Raw genomic sequence first — 16,033 nt, forward strand, 5'->3', positions numbered from 1 at the left:
CCCACTTAACTGAGGGTGAGGAATACATGGGGAGGGGGAGTGAAAGAGTGCTGCTTATCGGATAACCTCACTCTGTCCCAGTCCTAGAATCATAAAATCATAGAATTAGAGTTTGAAAGACCTTAGACAGAATCTAAAAGAGCCATCAGGGCAGCTAGGTGGTGCCATAGGGCACAGGAAGACTCATCTTTGTGAATTCAAATATGGCCTCAGACACTTACTAGCTGTGTGACCCTGGGCAAGTCACTTAACCCTGTTTGCCTCAGTTTCCTCATGTGTAAAAAGAACTAGAGAAAGACATGGCAAACCACTCCAGTATCTTTGCCAAGAAAACCCTACACGAGGTCACAAAGAGTCAGACCCAACAGAACAACAAGAGAGACATCATGGCACAGTAGAGGGAGACCTGGAGTCAGAAAGACTCAGGGTGAAATCCTGTCTTTCACACTGTATCTTTTGATGCAGAGCCACTGAGAGGAGGACACCCATTTTACACTGTTGATGTGAAGATCAAATAAAATCCTATATGTAAAGTGCTTTGCAAATCTTAAAGTGCTGTATAAATATTATTATCTAATCCTGAAGTTCTTTCAACCCACTTTAGAAGAGGGAGGAATTTCCTTCCCCAAAACTCACCCACTCATTATAGGACCTTGCTTCCAATTTTACTGAGAAAATATTATGATTTCCTTCCTTTCCCCCGACTCTACACCTTACAATCTATCTACATCATTCACCATTCTTTCCTTCTTTGCTTGAATCTCTGATGCAGAGGTACATTTCTGGCCAGTCAGCCTTTCTGCCTATTCTGGGAGCCTGCCCCTTTGATCATTCCCTCTCTATCTTTCATCTTTAATCTCTATTTATCTACATGCTCCTTCCCTGCTGCTCCCAGACATCCAGATCTCTCACGTCCTTTCAAAAAATCCATGTTTCTCTGCCATCCCCTCAACATGAATTTCAGATACTTAATGGCATACTACAAAGAAGCGCCAGGTGTCTGTGGGTTTCTGTTTGAAACTTGATTTGGTAAAAATTCATTTTGAACAAAACAAAATTTAAAAACATTTTTATTACTTCATATTTTCAAAAGTTGTGCCATTTTGATGTGAATACATCTCACAGTCAAACACGAAGGATCTGACTGTCATACTGTGTGGCAGAGCTGGTTAAGCTAAACTTCAAATAAATTATTCCAAAAGACTCCGTGGCAGATGCTCCATAATGACTACCGTTCATCCTTCATTGACTGGGAAGAGAACAGAAATTCACAGAGAAAATATCCCTGAATCCTTAACCACGCTGTGGGTATGAAAATTAGGCTTTAAATCATCATTATGAACAACATGAGGAATAGCTACATTGGATAAATAGAGACTCGGGGAGCAATTACTGAATCTTGAATATTACTACACATTTTCACAATAAAAAAATTGCTATCATGCAGAGGTCTAATGTTGTAGGCATGAAAAGACATCTTATTTCAAGAGGAGATCAATGTAGAGGGGAAAGTTCCCCAAAGACTAAAAGAAAAACCTGTCTTTTAACCCACACCAAGTGCCCAGAGCATATAAGACAAAGCCACAGCCTGGAAGACTTGCTACATAAAACCTAGAGAAGGGCCAAGTCTTATCCATAAGGGCATCTCATCTCAAGGAGCAACAAGAATGGGTCTGTTCTTTTCTGGGCAGATACGTCCTGTTTTCCTCCCATCTTTTTCTTCAATAAAAAATGCAGAGTGCTTATGGCCCATTTCAATCTAATTGGGAAGGGGATAATATTGCAAAACAATGAGAGGCATGATGGTAGAGCTGAAGGCTGCTGGACCAGGAATGAGGAAACCTAGGTTCAAAGCCTGGCTTTACCATCAATTATCAAGTCACTTCACAACTGTGAGCCTCACTTTTCTTCTCTGTACAATAGGGTTGAGGGGGATGAACTAAACAATTTCTAAGGCCTATATAGGCATATTCATTATACTTCTGTAACTTTGAAAGAATGGGTTACATTTGTATAGTTTTTATAACATGGCACAGTGTCAGCTAGGTGGCACAGTGAGGAGAGGGCTGGACTTGGGATCCCAAAGACCTAAGTTCAAATTCTCCCTCTGATAATAACTAGCAGTAGACTTTGGTCACTTAACCTCTTTTGGCCTCAGTTTGCTCATCTGTAAAATGGGGATGATAGTGGAATAGACTTCACAGGGTTATTATGATTGTCAAAGGAGAGTACTTCCCAAACTCAACATATTATATAAATGCTAGCTTTTATTATTACTAGACTACTGAATCTTGAATATTACTACACATTACTACAACAACTCCTTCAGGTAAGTAGAACAGCAATTTATGATCCACATTGTGTAGCATGGATCCCACATGACTATAACCTCTGCTATTCCAGCTTTAGTGTGAAGTATTTGGAGGAATCTTAATGATATAAATATGTCTAGAGCCCAAGTCCAGTGCTTTCTCTACCAAGAGACCAGGCAAAAACCATAAATTAAACAGCAAAATATTAAACCAAGACAGAATAGCAAATTAAATAACAGGGAAAATCAAGTGATGAAAAGCATTCTCAGCCTTCTCCAGTCCTGAAAGTAAATAGATCCAATCTCCCAGGTTCCCAGGATTGTGGAGAAGGGAACAGTGCCCAGAAGACTTATACTCTGAGGTGAGGAAGGGCTATATTGTGCTTACATCTTTCATGGTTATGTCTCCAAGCCACTTGGGCCTTCCTTTTGTTCAGGGTCACCTCTTCAGCCTCTGCACTCTTCTCCTAATGCCACCCTTCACCGTTTCTGTGGTTGGAATTGTCGTCTGCTGCTGTGGCTTCTCCTTCCCTGCAGTGAGGGAGAGTGTCATCTCTCTTTCATGACACTGCCCAGTTTGACATGCCTACAGAACTAATCAACATTTTCCCCAGCTCTTTCAGCTGCTGGTGGCATGGTGGATAGAGCTCTGGATCTGCAGTCAGGGATACCTAAGGTCAAATCTGAGCTCAGACACTTACTAGCTGTGTGACCCTGGGCAAGTCACTTAACCTTGTTTCCCTTAGTTTCCTTATCTGTAAAATGAACTGGAGAAGGAAATGGCAAACTTTCTTTGCCAAGAAAACCCCAAATCAACTCATAAAGAGTGAGGAATGCCTGAAAATGTCTGAACGAATTAGGGGAAAAGAAAAGTTATTATAAGAAGAATGTTTTATTATATATTAGGAGAATGTTTTATTTATACAGGCAAAAGTGCTGTATAAATTTGAGACAGTATAAAGGAGAGGACAGGGCTGCCACCTAAGTCCCTGAGGTCCCCAGGATGGATTGACCTGAGCCCCTCAGCCCATGTTTCCCACTGGGACCTACTTCCTGAGCCTGGAGCCACCAGGTGATGGTGGAGAGAAGGTCTACCAGGCTCTCGATCCCGCTGCTGGGGGGAGGGTAAGACCTTCTGCTGTGGCATGTGTGAGCACAGCTTCCTGCGCTCCCTGTACCTCTGGCAGCACCATGTGGTGCACACAGCTGAGTGGTGCACACAGCTGAGTGCACCTTTAAGTGTGCCTCGCGGGCCAAGCACTTTGCGCAGTCCTCTAGACTGGCCGGGCGCTGCCACCTGCATGCCATGGTCCAGCCCCAGCGCATGTGGCAAGACCTCCTGGAGCACCAGAAGCTGCACCTGGGACAGCATGTCTATCACTGTGAGTACTACAGTGAGGCCTACTACCTGAGCTCTGTGCTGCGGCACCAGCGGGCCCAGGAGCCCACACCGCAGGAGCTGGGCTGCCTGGCCTGCCTCAAGGTCTTCAAGGACCCTGGCTACTTCCGCAAGCACCTGGCCGCCCACTGAGGCAGCCAGCCCTTCAGCAGCTCGGCCTGAGTGGAGGGCTTCTCCAACACTGGCCTTAAAGAGCACCGTTTGGTCCGCAAGGCCCAGAGGGGGACATGCTGGAGGTGGTCGGCACCCTGCCTCCTCCTGCTCCTGGACATCACCAATGAGATCAGAGGGAGGAGGCTTTCCACCTGCCAACCCCACCCCCCTTCTGCCAAAGTCTGGTAGGGGGGCTTCACTTCATAGGGATCTGGCCATTCCCTTCATGAGCGATGGCCTTAATCCTTCACCTCTCTCTCCCCTACCTCCCCCACATTCTGGGAACTCTAGGACATCCCCTCACACATACACCAATCCCTCTCCATCTGCCCCTTTGTAATTCCCCCACCCCTACCTCCCTGCCCATGCCCGAACCTATAGGAAATGAAGCTAATTCCCAGCTACCTTGATCACCACCACCATCTTGGAATGGAACAGAGCAGGGAGAGGTGGGTTGGGAGAGACATGGGGTAGGGGGCTGATTGCCATTTAGATGTGTGTAGTGGGGGTGGAGGTGGGAAGACAAAGTCTGTACAAAGTCGGGAATAAATATCTTTGTGGCATGAAAAAAAAAAGTTAAATCTTTTCCTCAAAACGTTTCCTGGTGCCCAGTTTGCCTGTAACTGTGGGAGGTACCACGACTAAGTGCAAAATCCAGAAGTTCTGCTCATCTCTTCACTCCTTTTCACTTCCCACATTCAATCTGTCACCAAATTAAGCTACTTCTTTCCAACAACATCCTTCAATTCCATTCTTTTGGCCTTTTCTTTCTATATAATGAGACTACTAATAATTCTGGCACCAGCCACCTCCCAGGGCTTTTGTGGAAAATGTCCTTTGTAGGTTTTAAAGCCTTCTAGAAGCATCAGCTATTATTAATCTAGCTAAACCATTCTCCTTTGTCAAAGGGAAGAACAGAAGCAGAACCTTTTGCCTGGGGTGGGGAGAGGGAGGAAGAGTGATGGTAGAAATAATTTGGTAGTTCAATTCAACTTCACAAACATGTATTAAACATTTAGTATGTGCCAAGTACTCTTTGAGTCTCCAGGGAGACAAAGACAAAAAGAAGCTTAAAGTTTACTCTCAACATGAACTCTTTGGCTTGGATTACATGGATAACTGCATCTTTTTTTTTAATAGATCATTTAAGTCTCATTTCTATTTTACCTTAAGTTTTTCAGAATATTTTCCCCCCAATAGCCTTGTGAGTGCAAATATTATTATTGTCATTTTATCAATGAGGAAACTGAGTAAGGGGATGCAATTATATTGAGGTCACACAGCTAGTAAGTGTCAGGGATGTGACTTGAACCCACATTCCCTGACTCTAGGACTAGCATTCTTTCCATACACCAGACACTCTTTTCTAGAAATCATCTAAACAGGGGTAGTTTGTCCCAAGAGGGAAAGGTAAGTTCTTTCAAGCTACTTACCGTCTTGGTCCCCAAAGATGTTAACGTGATAGCCCCTCAACAAGTCACCTGCCAGCAGTTTCCCAAAGACAAATGGTGATCTGATCTCTGCCTCTCACTGTTTTCAGTCCTGAAACGGAACTGCTTTCTCGAGCTCCAGGAGGAGGAAAGGGAGCTAACGGTATAAAGTCAGATCAGATAGTGGCCAGGCAGAGACTGAATACAGCTGACCCTCAGAGCTCCAGCTGTAAGCCCCTGCTGTCAATTTGTGGCTTCAGTTTCGTTTTGCTGATGCTGCACAGATAAAGGATTCTGAAAACTAAAGATCCTATTTCTATAACCAACAAAGCTTAGCAAGCAGAGTGCTGAGCTCTTGTCCTTTTCATGAACACATTCCTGTTTACACAGAATAAGCTTTTCATACAGGACTGGGCAGCAGACTCAGTTCTTTCCTGATCTAAAAAGATTATTGGGGTGGGGGGTGTGCAGTTGGCAAGGGACCATTTAAACCCCAATCATACTGTCTCTATCTGCTGACTTCTCTCTCAGAGGACTATAAACTATATTCCTATTCTCTCTGAGTCTCAAATTATGTATATTTTAGGCCAATAACTTCTTGGAACTCTGAAGACATTTCTTTACCCCATTTTCTATGTACTCAAAATGAAAAGAGTTGGATTTGAAGTCAAAAGACCTGGGTTCAAATGCCAGGACTGCTCCTTACAAGTTGTCTGTTCTTGGGAGCAGTCCCTTAAACTCTCTGGTCTCAGTGTCCTTGTTTGTAAAATGAGAGGTTTGGACGATATCTTTGAGGTCTTTTCCAGTTCTAAATCCTGACTTATGAATTAACTTATGGATGTTTTTGTATAGGAAGAACAAAAGAACAACAGCTCACATTCCTCACTCCAGCCACCATCTCCCCTTGTTCTCCAAGGTAAGACTCCATCCTCGGAACCACCTATGGCATGATAGGTTAGTTTTGGCTTTAGCTTGCCTAGCTCCAAGCCTGCTAAAGTTTAGGAGTTTAGGTTTAAAAGCCACACTTCCTCCAGATTTCTCTATTTCTATCAAGGGCAACACTATCCTTCCAGTCCCTCTGATCTATGACCCTGGAGTTATCCTTAACTGTCCCTCCTCCTTTCCCTATAATATCCAATCAAATGTCCCATGTTGTCATCTCTGTCATCCACGGCAGAGTCTCTCAACTCCATCCCCTTCTTTCTATTCACCTGGCCATCACCCTAGACTTATCCCTGCACATTTCTATCACTTCTCCTCTGGACCATGGTAATACCTTTCTAATGCATCTCCTTATTGCCAGGTACCATGGTGTAGGAATAAAGACTATTGGCTCTGGAGGCAGAAGAACTGAGTTCAAATCCCAAGTTCTGCCACTTAATACTTCTGTGACCCAGACGAGTCTCTATTAGCTTGTCTGCCTCAATTTTCTCTTGTATAGAGGTAGTACAACCTCTAAACTGCCTTCTAGCTCTAAATCTGTGATCCTAAAGAGAGAAGGAAAATGGGTGCAGAGCCAGAAAATTCCCTCTCAATGGTGCCTAAGTCCCAAAAGTTATTCTTAGGGAAAACAGGTGGCCAGAGCATTTACTGCTTGATTTTCTTACTATGTACATTTAAGTTTATTTTAAGTTATTATTTTTTTTGCATTACATTGATGTCACATGATTCATTCTGAGTGGTTAGAGAGAGGACAGCCAGAGGAAAAATTGGGGACAAATTAATGGTGGAACAGATGGTGAACTCATAGGGCTCTAGGAACATATAGGTAGCAATGGATCATAATGATAATAACAGTAATAGGCAGCATTTGTATGCTGATTTAAGATTTGCAAGATGTTTTACAAATATTTATCCATACGGCAACACTAGGATATAAATGCTATTATTGCCACCATTACATAGTAAAGGCTTGCCCAATTTAAAATTTTTGACATTATATTAAATTTTTATTTAATTAATTTAAAATAATTAAATCTTGGGAGGCAGAGCCAAGACGGCAGAGTGAAAGTTGTGACTTGCTTGAGCTCTCCCCCAAACCCCTCCAAATACCTATACAAAATGGCTCTAAACAAATTCTAAAGCAACAGAATCCACAAAAAGACAGAGTGAAACAAATTTCCAGCCCAAGACAACCTGGATGGTTGATCAGAAAGGTATATCGCACCAGAGGAGTGCAGTTTGGCATGGGTATGCAGGCCACAGCTAACCTGGAGCAGGCCTCAGTGGACTGAATCACAGGCAGCTGTGGCACTTTCCAGACCTCTCAACCCATGAACGCCAAAGACAACTCAGAAGGTCAGTGGGAAAAGTCTGTTTCTGTGGTGAGAGCTAAGCTAGGTCTCAGCCTCAATTCCCAAGCAAGCGTGGCCCCACGGTGGTGGCTGCCTCCTGAGCTTCTGGCCCACAGACTGAGGGGGAATCAAGTGGCTGATCAGAGAGGGATTGCAGGGATCTCTTTGCCAGTGCTGAGGCAGGAATCTCTTGCTTTGCCTGTTTTTGGATCTGGGTCACAGTTCTAGGTAGCAGTCCTGGGACAAAGAGGAACACTGGTGTAGTGGAGCTTGTACTGTCTGGGAAGAGAAAATTCTCACAGTTCCAAGACAGAAAAGAGTGCTTGTGGTCACTCATAGACCAGAGAACAGGCCAGTAAAGGAGTAAACACCTCTCCCTTTATCATACCACCTTGTAAGAACTGAAAATTTACAGGTCCCTAGAAGTATCTCTGAAAACAGCTGTACAAACCCCCAAGCTTGGGACAGTACATTCTCCACATTGGAAGCAGACTCTTACCTTAACAAAGAGTTTAAACTCAAGTAATTGGCTGGGATCATGAGCAAACATCACAAAAGAGTCAGACTATAATTTTTTTGGTAACAAGAAGATCAAAATACAACCAGAAGAAGACAACAAAGTCAAAGCTCCTACATGCAAAGCCTCCAAGAAAAATATGAATCAGTCCCAGGCCTTAGAAGAGCTCAAAAAGGATTTTGAGAAGCAAGTAAGAGAAGTAGAGGAAAAACTGGGAAGAGAAATGAGAGTGATGCAAGAAAATCATGAAAAACAAGTCAACAGCTTGCTAAAGGAGACACCCAAAAATACTGAAGAAAATAACACCTTAAAAATAGCCTAACCCAAATGGCAAAAGAGGTCCAAAAAGCCAATGAGGAGAAGAATGCCCTAAAAAGAAAATTGGCCAAATGGAAAAGGAAGTCCAAAAGCTTACTGAAGAAAATACTTCCTTAAAAATTAGAATAGAGCAATTGGAAGCTAGTGACTTTATGAGAAATCAAGACACTGTAAAACAAATCCAAAAGAATGAAAAATTAGAAAACAATGTGAAATATCTCATTGGAAAAACAACTGACCTGGAAAATAGATCCAGGAGAGAGAATTTAAAAATTATTGGACTATCTGAAAGCCATGATCAAAAAAAGAGCCTAGACATCATCTTTCAAGAAATTATCAAGGAAAACTGCCCTGATATTTTAGAACCAGAGGGCAAAATAGAAATTGAAAGAATCCACTGATCTCCTCCTGAAAGAGATCCCCAAAGGAAAACTCCTAGGAATATTGTAGCCAAATTCCAGAGTTCCCAGGTCAAGGAGAAAATATTACAAGCTGCCAGAAAGAAACAATTCAAGTACTGTGGAAACACAATCAGGATAACACAAGATTTAGCAGCTTCTACATTAAGGGACTGAGGGCATGGAATATAATATTCTGGAGGGCAAAGGAGATAGGATTACAACCAAGAATCACCTACCCAGCAAAACTGAGTATAATCCTTCAGGGGAAAAAATGGTCATTCAGTGAAATAGAGGACTTTCAAGCATTCTTGATGAAAAGACCAGAGCTGAATAGAAAATTTGACTTTCAAATACAAGACTCAAGTGGAACATGAAGAGGTAAACAGGAAAGAGAAATCATAAGAGACTTATTAAGGTTGAACTGTTTACATTGCATGGATTTATAACTCATGAGACCTTTGTCAGTATTAGGGTAGTTGGAGGAAAATTAATATGTATATAGATAGTAGTAGTAGATAGAAGATAGATAGAGGCACAGGGTGAGTTGAAGATTAAGGGGTCATATCTGGAGAATAAAATTAAGGGGTGAGAGAGGATTATACTAGGAGAAGGAGAAAGGGAGAGGTAGAATGGGGTAAATTATCTCACAAAAAACAGAAAAGGCTTTTACAGTGGAGGGGAAACAGGGGAAGGTGAGAGGGAATGAGTGAATCTTATTCTCATAGGATTTGGCTTAAGGAGGGAATAACATACACACTCAATTGGGTATGGAAATCTGTCTTACCCTACAGGAAAATAGGGGAGAAGGGGACAAGAGAGCAGGGATGATAGAGAGGAGGGCAGATTGGGAAAGGGGTAATCAGAAGCAAATACTTCTGAGGAGGGACAGGGTCAAAAGAAAGAATAGAATAAATGGGGGGGGCGGGATAGGATTAAGGGAAATAGAGTTAGTTTTTCACAACACGACTACTATGGAAGTGTTTTGCATAACTGCACATGTATAACCTATATTGAGTTGCTTGCCTTTTCAGTGAGGGTGGGTGGGGAGGGAGGAAGGGAGAAAATTTGGAACCAAAGTTTCAAAAACACATGTTTAAAAAAGTGTTTTCACATGCAACTGGGAAATAAGAAATACAGGAAATGGGGTACAGAAATTTATCCTACCCTACAGGAAATTAGAAGGAGAAGGGGATAAGAGAAGGGGGGGAAGATAGAAGGAAGGGCAGACTAGGGGAAGGGATATTCAGGTTGCATGCCATCTTGAGGGGGGGAGGGGTGAGATGAAAATTTGAAACTCAAAATCTTGTGGAAGTAAATGTTGAAAACTAAAAATAAATATACTTAATTAAAAATTGAAGGACTTAAATTTGTAGCCAAGGCAGTAGCGGTTTAAAAGTAACATTTAAGCTTCTCTGTAAATCTGGGCATTCTGAATACTTGAATGTGTGCAGAAGGAGAGAAATGAACAACATTGCACTTTATCAGTACTCTAAACAAGTGGAAATGTAATTCTTGTCCTGTAGAATAAAATCTATTTAAAATTGGCACCATATAAAAAATATAATAAAATAATTAAATTTTAAAAAGAAATTTATAACTTTTTTCTTCAGTGAGGTTTCGAATATTAGTTTAAGCTTAGGCTAGCAACATTGGGATTTGTTGAAGACATTCTTCTTTTTAATTTTATTTTCCAGGCTGTAACTGATAGTCAAAAGCAGGTGTTCTCCCCTCTTTTGAAACTCTGCTTGACCATAACCATTATACTGTTGTGCATTTGGGTGTTTTTGAAGCTTTATGCTGTGGTGTGCCAAACTGTCAATGAAATTTGCTTTGATGTTATTACAAAGTGTCAGCAGTGACTGCTGTTGTACACTTTCTATGTGAATAATCACTACGGGTGTGTAGTTAATAGAAAACTGGTGCTCAGTGATCAATCTTAATCCACATCAAGAACTATTGGTTTAAGTCAGTCACCTAGCATTTATTAAATGCTTATTAGGTGCCAAGTACTTTGCTAAGCACCGGAAATACAAATACAAGTAGATAGTCCCTGGCCTCCAGAAGTTTATATTCTAATGAGGGAAGATAACATGTAAACTATAAAAGCAAGCTGGAAAGGGGTGGGGTGAGGGGAGGAGACAAGGGTATCTACACAAGGGCATAATAGAGAAGTCCTGAGTGCAGCCTTGAGTGGAATGAGAGGGTTTGAGGGGTATCCAGTAATAGTGATGATGAATGTATTGAAAAGATTTGGAACAACGTGTGGACACTTTGAAGGAAATGTTAGGTGCCACTTACCATACATAAGAGAGGAGATGAAGCACTAACTGTATTGCACATGATATGTCTGAAACAGTGGTATATTCCAGAGCTTCTTAAACTGTGGGTCATGACCCCACATTGGGTCGCAAAAAATTTGACAACAGTAAAAACTTTCTGAACATGCAATGAACAAAAATTAATTAAAAATCAGAAGTATAATGAATCCAAGGTGTTTCTGGCACCGCTTGCCCATGTTGAATCAGACAACTTCACTGCAGCCTTGTTTCTGAACACAAAGTGTGTGCACTTTGTGGTGTGCATGCCCTCAGGCCACACAACACCACAGAATGCTGCCCAAAACATGAAAAAAGAGGTCGCAAGTGGAAAAAGTTTAAGAAGCCATGGATATTCCACCATCTCTTAAGAGACAAATGTTAGTGGATGTTTTTACATTCTAGTTACTGAATTTCTTACTGCTATTCAGAAGTTAATGAGAAGTGTTCATAAGAAATAAAGTCTCCCCTGTGAAAGAAGGGGGAGGGAAATTCCACCTAGAACTTTAATAGAGGAGAAGAATACTGGGCATAGTCTGACATATACATTAGGTTTTGGAAGGACAGTTTTCAAAGGGCTAAGGAAAAGTATAAGTCTAAAATTCTATGGAGTAAACCAACTTAGGAAGATAGGAAGCTCTCAGAAATGAATTCTGAAGACACAAACAGAAATAATTCTGATGAGGAAGAAAGGAGGAGTTGCCTGAGAAGACCAATATTCACATAAGGAGAACTCACCAACCAAGATTTAAAATGAGTGTATGCATTTGTCTGTGTGTGTTTAGACCTAGCAACAATACCGCTACTAGGTCTAAACCCCAAAGAGATCATATCAGATAGATAGACAGCTATATATAAATACATTTATATATATATATATAAAAATATGTGTGTGTATATATGAGAGAGAGAAAGAGGGGGGTAGATAGATAGAGGTAGAGAGATATTAGGTAGATATAGACATATAGACATATATGTATCTGTATATTGTTATTGTTGTTTGTCTTTTGTTCTCAGAGAAGACCATGACATCAGGAAGATAATTCCACGACTTGCAAGTGAATTGGATTTAAGTGAGGCAGGGCTGTGCAAAGTCACCAGCCTCACTTTCTCCTCGGGGAGCCATCTGGGTCCAGCGGCAAGATATGGATCATGACAACTGGAGATGGACCCCCATGTATCTATATTTATACATATATTTTATATGTGTGTGTATGCATACATATATGTGTATATACACATGTATATGTATATATTCCTTTATATATAAAAGATGGTTCCATCTTGTTGAGAATAGTTTCAGGAATATTAAAGCTCAAAATTAGTTGAGGCTGGTGACAAAAGCTAAGGATAAGAAAAGGAGTTTTAAAGCTAAATTGAAGGGGAAATAGAAAATCAAAGAAGATACCAAAGACCATTTGTCAAAGTGGATAGTTCAAGGGGCAGCTAGGTGGCACAGTGGATAGAGCACTGGCCCTGAAGTCAGGAGGACCTGAGTTCAAATCCAGTCTCAGACCAAATACTTGACACTTACTAGCTGTGTGATCCTGGGTAAGTCACTTAACCCCAATTGCCTAAAAAAAAAAATTTAAAAATATAATAATAACAAAGTGGATAGTTCAGTGAAAACTGTTGCTAGGAAGAAGGCAAAGTAATATAATCATTACTTTACTTTTTCTCTACAAAGAATGATAGGGGCTAGGCTTCCATTCAATCCAATAAACATTTATTACTTGAAATGCATCTAAATAGTTCAGGTTCCATATTTTACCCAGTGATCTATCTAAATCATATATCTTTTTTGGGATTAAAATACTTTTATTTTGTTTTTTTTAAAGTAGTATGGTTTTTTTCTGATAAAGGTTTTATTTCTAAGATATAAGGGAACCGACTCAAATTTATAAGAATAAGAACCGTTTCCCAGTTGATAAATGGTCAAAGGCTATGAATAGGCAATTTTCAGAGGAAGAAATCCAACCTATCAACACCCATATGAAAAAATGCTCTAAATCAGTAATAATTACAGAAAGTCAAACTAAAACAACTCTGAGGTATCACCTCAGACACATCAGATTGGCAAACTTGACAAAAATAGAAAATGACCAAATTTAGAGGGCTGTAAATTATTGGGTCCTTTAATGCTGGTGGAACTGTTAACTGGTCCCATCATTGTAGAAAACAATTCAAAGCTTTGCTGTTAGTTCCCCAAAGCTTTCATATTGTGTGTACCTTTTAACCCATAAATACTGCTACTTGGTCTAAACCCTAAAGATATCAAATAGAGGTAAATGACCCATATGTACAAAATATTTATAAAATTTCTTCTCATGGTGGCAAAGAAATAGAAATTGAGAGAGTTGCCATCAGTTGTGGAATGGCTCAGCAAGTTGTGGTATATAGAGGTAATGGAATATTATTGCACTATAAGAAATAATTAATGAGATGGTTTCAGAAAAACCTGGAAAGACTTTATGAACTGATGCAAAGTGAAGTAAGCAAAACTAGGAAAACAATTTATATGATAAAAAAATTGTAAAGATAATTATCTTTGAAAGATTTAGGAACTCTAATCAATGTAATCATCAACCACATTTCCAGAGAATTCATAATAAAATATGCTATTCACCTCCAGATAGAGAACTAATGGATTCAGGGTACAAACTGAAGCATATTTTCTTTTTCTTCATCCCTTCCTGCATATGGGTAATACAGAGATATGTTTTGGTTGACTATACATATTTATAATTATTTTTGTTTTTCTTGCCTTCTTAGTCTGCAGAGGACAGGAGGAAGTAGAAGGGAGAGAATTTGAAACTGAAAATAAAACAAAATTGATTTTTTTTTAAAACTGACTTGGTAAGTGTACTTTCATAGTACCATTTAAGGGACAACACATTAAAAAAAACCTTCTAATGATTGAAAATATTAGCATAAAAATAATACCATCCAATTATAAGCTAGTTTAGCTATGAGGTAATTTATAAAGGATCAAACAAACTGAATTGCAGAGATTTATACAACAAAGCACGAGTGATTAAATTGTTAAATTGTTTTAAAACCACATAATTTATACCAGGAGCATGTAAGCGTTACATAAAGAAATACTGTGTTTTTTTCCTATAACTAAGAACTTAGATCCATTTCAGAAACCAAAGCTTTGACTCTTGCCAATTGCACCTATTAGCTCAAGGACTGAATTTTATTGGAGAAACATTTAAATAAACTCTCAAGTGAAAAAAAAACTACTGAACTTAAAAAAATAAGTCAACTTCATTTTAGTAAATAGTATCCTCCCAATCCAAATTTAAAAGAATGCCTATAGAGATTTCAGAAAAAAAACCTGGAAAGATGTAGATGAACTGATGCAGAGTAAAGTGAGCAGAACCAGGAGAACATTGTACGCCGTAACAACAACATTATGGGATGATCAACTATGATAGATTTAGCTCTTCTCAGCAATACATTGATCTAAGACAATTCCAAAAGATGCATGCTAGGAAATGCTATCCAGATCCAGAGAAAGAACTATGGAGTCTGAAAAGCAGATCAAAGCCTACTATTTTCACTTTTGTTGTTTTTTTTTCCTTTCTCATGGTTTTTCCCTTTTGTTCTGATTCTTCTTTCACAACATGACTAATGTGAAAATATGTTTAATATGATTGTACATGTATAACCTATATCAGATTGCTTGCTGTCTTGGGGAAGGGGAAGTAGAGGGAGAGAAGGAGAAAAATTTAGAACTCAAAATCTTATAAAAGCGAATGTTGGAAACTGTCTTTACATGTAATTGGAAAAAAGTAAAATACTATTAAGTGGGGGGGGGAAGATGCCTATAAAGATAATTCCAATATGATATAAAAGTGGCCACAATAAAGAGAAACACTTTATTTACTACCCTACCTTATCCTACTTTTGACAGATTGGTATTTCTATTCCTCTTTCTCCCTCAAAAAAATTAAATATAAAATTTTGTAATCCTATGCAAAGGATATTTCTTGGTGTTCTAAGTTTTTTTTTCAGCCAAAGACAAGGTTTATTAGAACATCTATCATATTGAGCAGACTCTTAAGGAGTCTGAACAGTGGCTAGATTATAAGAATCTGAGCATCTTAATGGAGACAAGATGGACCTTATATACAGAAAGACTGTGGGAGGGATCTAGGAATGGCCAAGTAGTCTGTGGGGACTGTGAGATAATATAAAGCCAGGGACCTGGACCATGTGGCCAAGGGAGAATGGAGCCTAGTCAGGCTCAAGAGTGGGAAGTGTCCAAAGGGAGGGCTAGGCTAGGTTGAAGGTAACAGAGAATTGGGAGATTGGGCATAGTCACAATGAAAGGCCAGTTGATGAGATTATAGCCTCAGGGGAACTCCAGAGATTTGGCCATGTGAGAAAGTCCAGGGTTTTTCCTTTTTGGGGTCTAGATCCCATCCTCATCATTCCCCCTCAAACAAATGGTACCCAAATTCTTTTGCAGTAAGGGGAAAAGGTCTTGGCTTCTGAAACTGCTTCCTGCTGGCAAGGGGCTTAGAGCTGTCCCTGCCTCAAGGGGGTCCCAAAGAGGAACTTGACTAGAAAGAAGCACAGGCTGCATCCAGGGAATGATGGGGGGGGGGGACATTGGCTGGTACCTGCTGTTTGCTGTCAACTGTAGGTGAATGGCCTGTAGTCTGGAAGACACAAATCTGACAGAAAAGACTGCAGGATCCAGATATGACAGGATAAAACATCCTTAGCTCTGTTTGGATTCAGATAACTCAGTTTTCCAACAATGCACTATCAAATCCACCTCATAGACAGACTCAGGAAGAGGCAGGTAACATTCCTTTTCAAAGGAACATAATGGGGAAACTGAGCCAGGAGGAGCCCGTAGATTGAGGCTAAAATTGTCCTTT

At 40.2% G+C, this 16,033-nt stretch overlaps 1 long non-coding RNA gene across 1 annotated transcript in view; it reads right to left on the minus strand.

The window, feature by feature from the left end:
* Positions 1–1,101: 1,101 nt before the first annotated feature.
* LOC110219119 (uncharacterized) overlaps positions 1,102–16,033 on the minus strand; it is a 58,773-nt gene continuing 43,841 nt past the window's right edge. The window contains exons 2-3 of the long non-coding RNA XR_002327521.2: positions 2,700–2,842; positions 1,102–1,249 (exon numbers count right to left, since the gene is read on the minus strand). This is a non-coding gene — a long non-coding RNA (uncharacterized LOC110219119). The remainder of the gene's footprint in view (positions 1,250–2,699; positions 2,843–16,033) is intronic.

This window comes from Phascolarctos cinereus, unplaced genomic scaffold (assembly GCF_003287225.1).
Source record: "Phascolarctos cinereus isolate Bilbo 61053 unplaced genomic scaffold, phaCin_HiC Scaffold_4;HRSCAF=312, whole genome shotgun sequence".
Lineage (NCBI taxonomy): Eukaryota > Metazoa > Chordata > Mammalia > Diprotodontia > Phascolarctidae > Phascolarctos > Phascolarctos cinereus.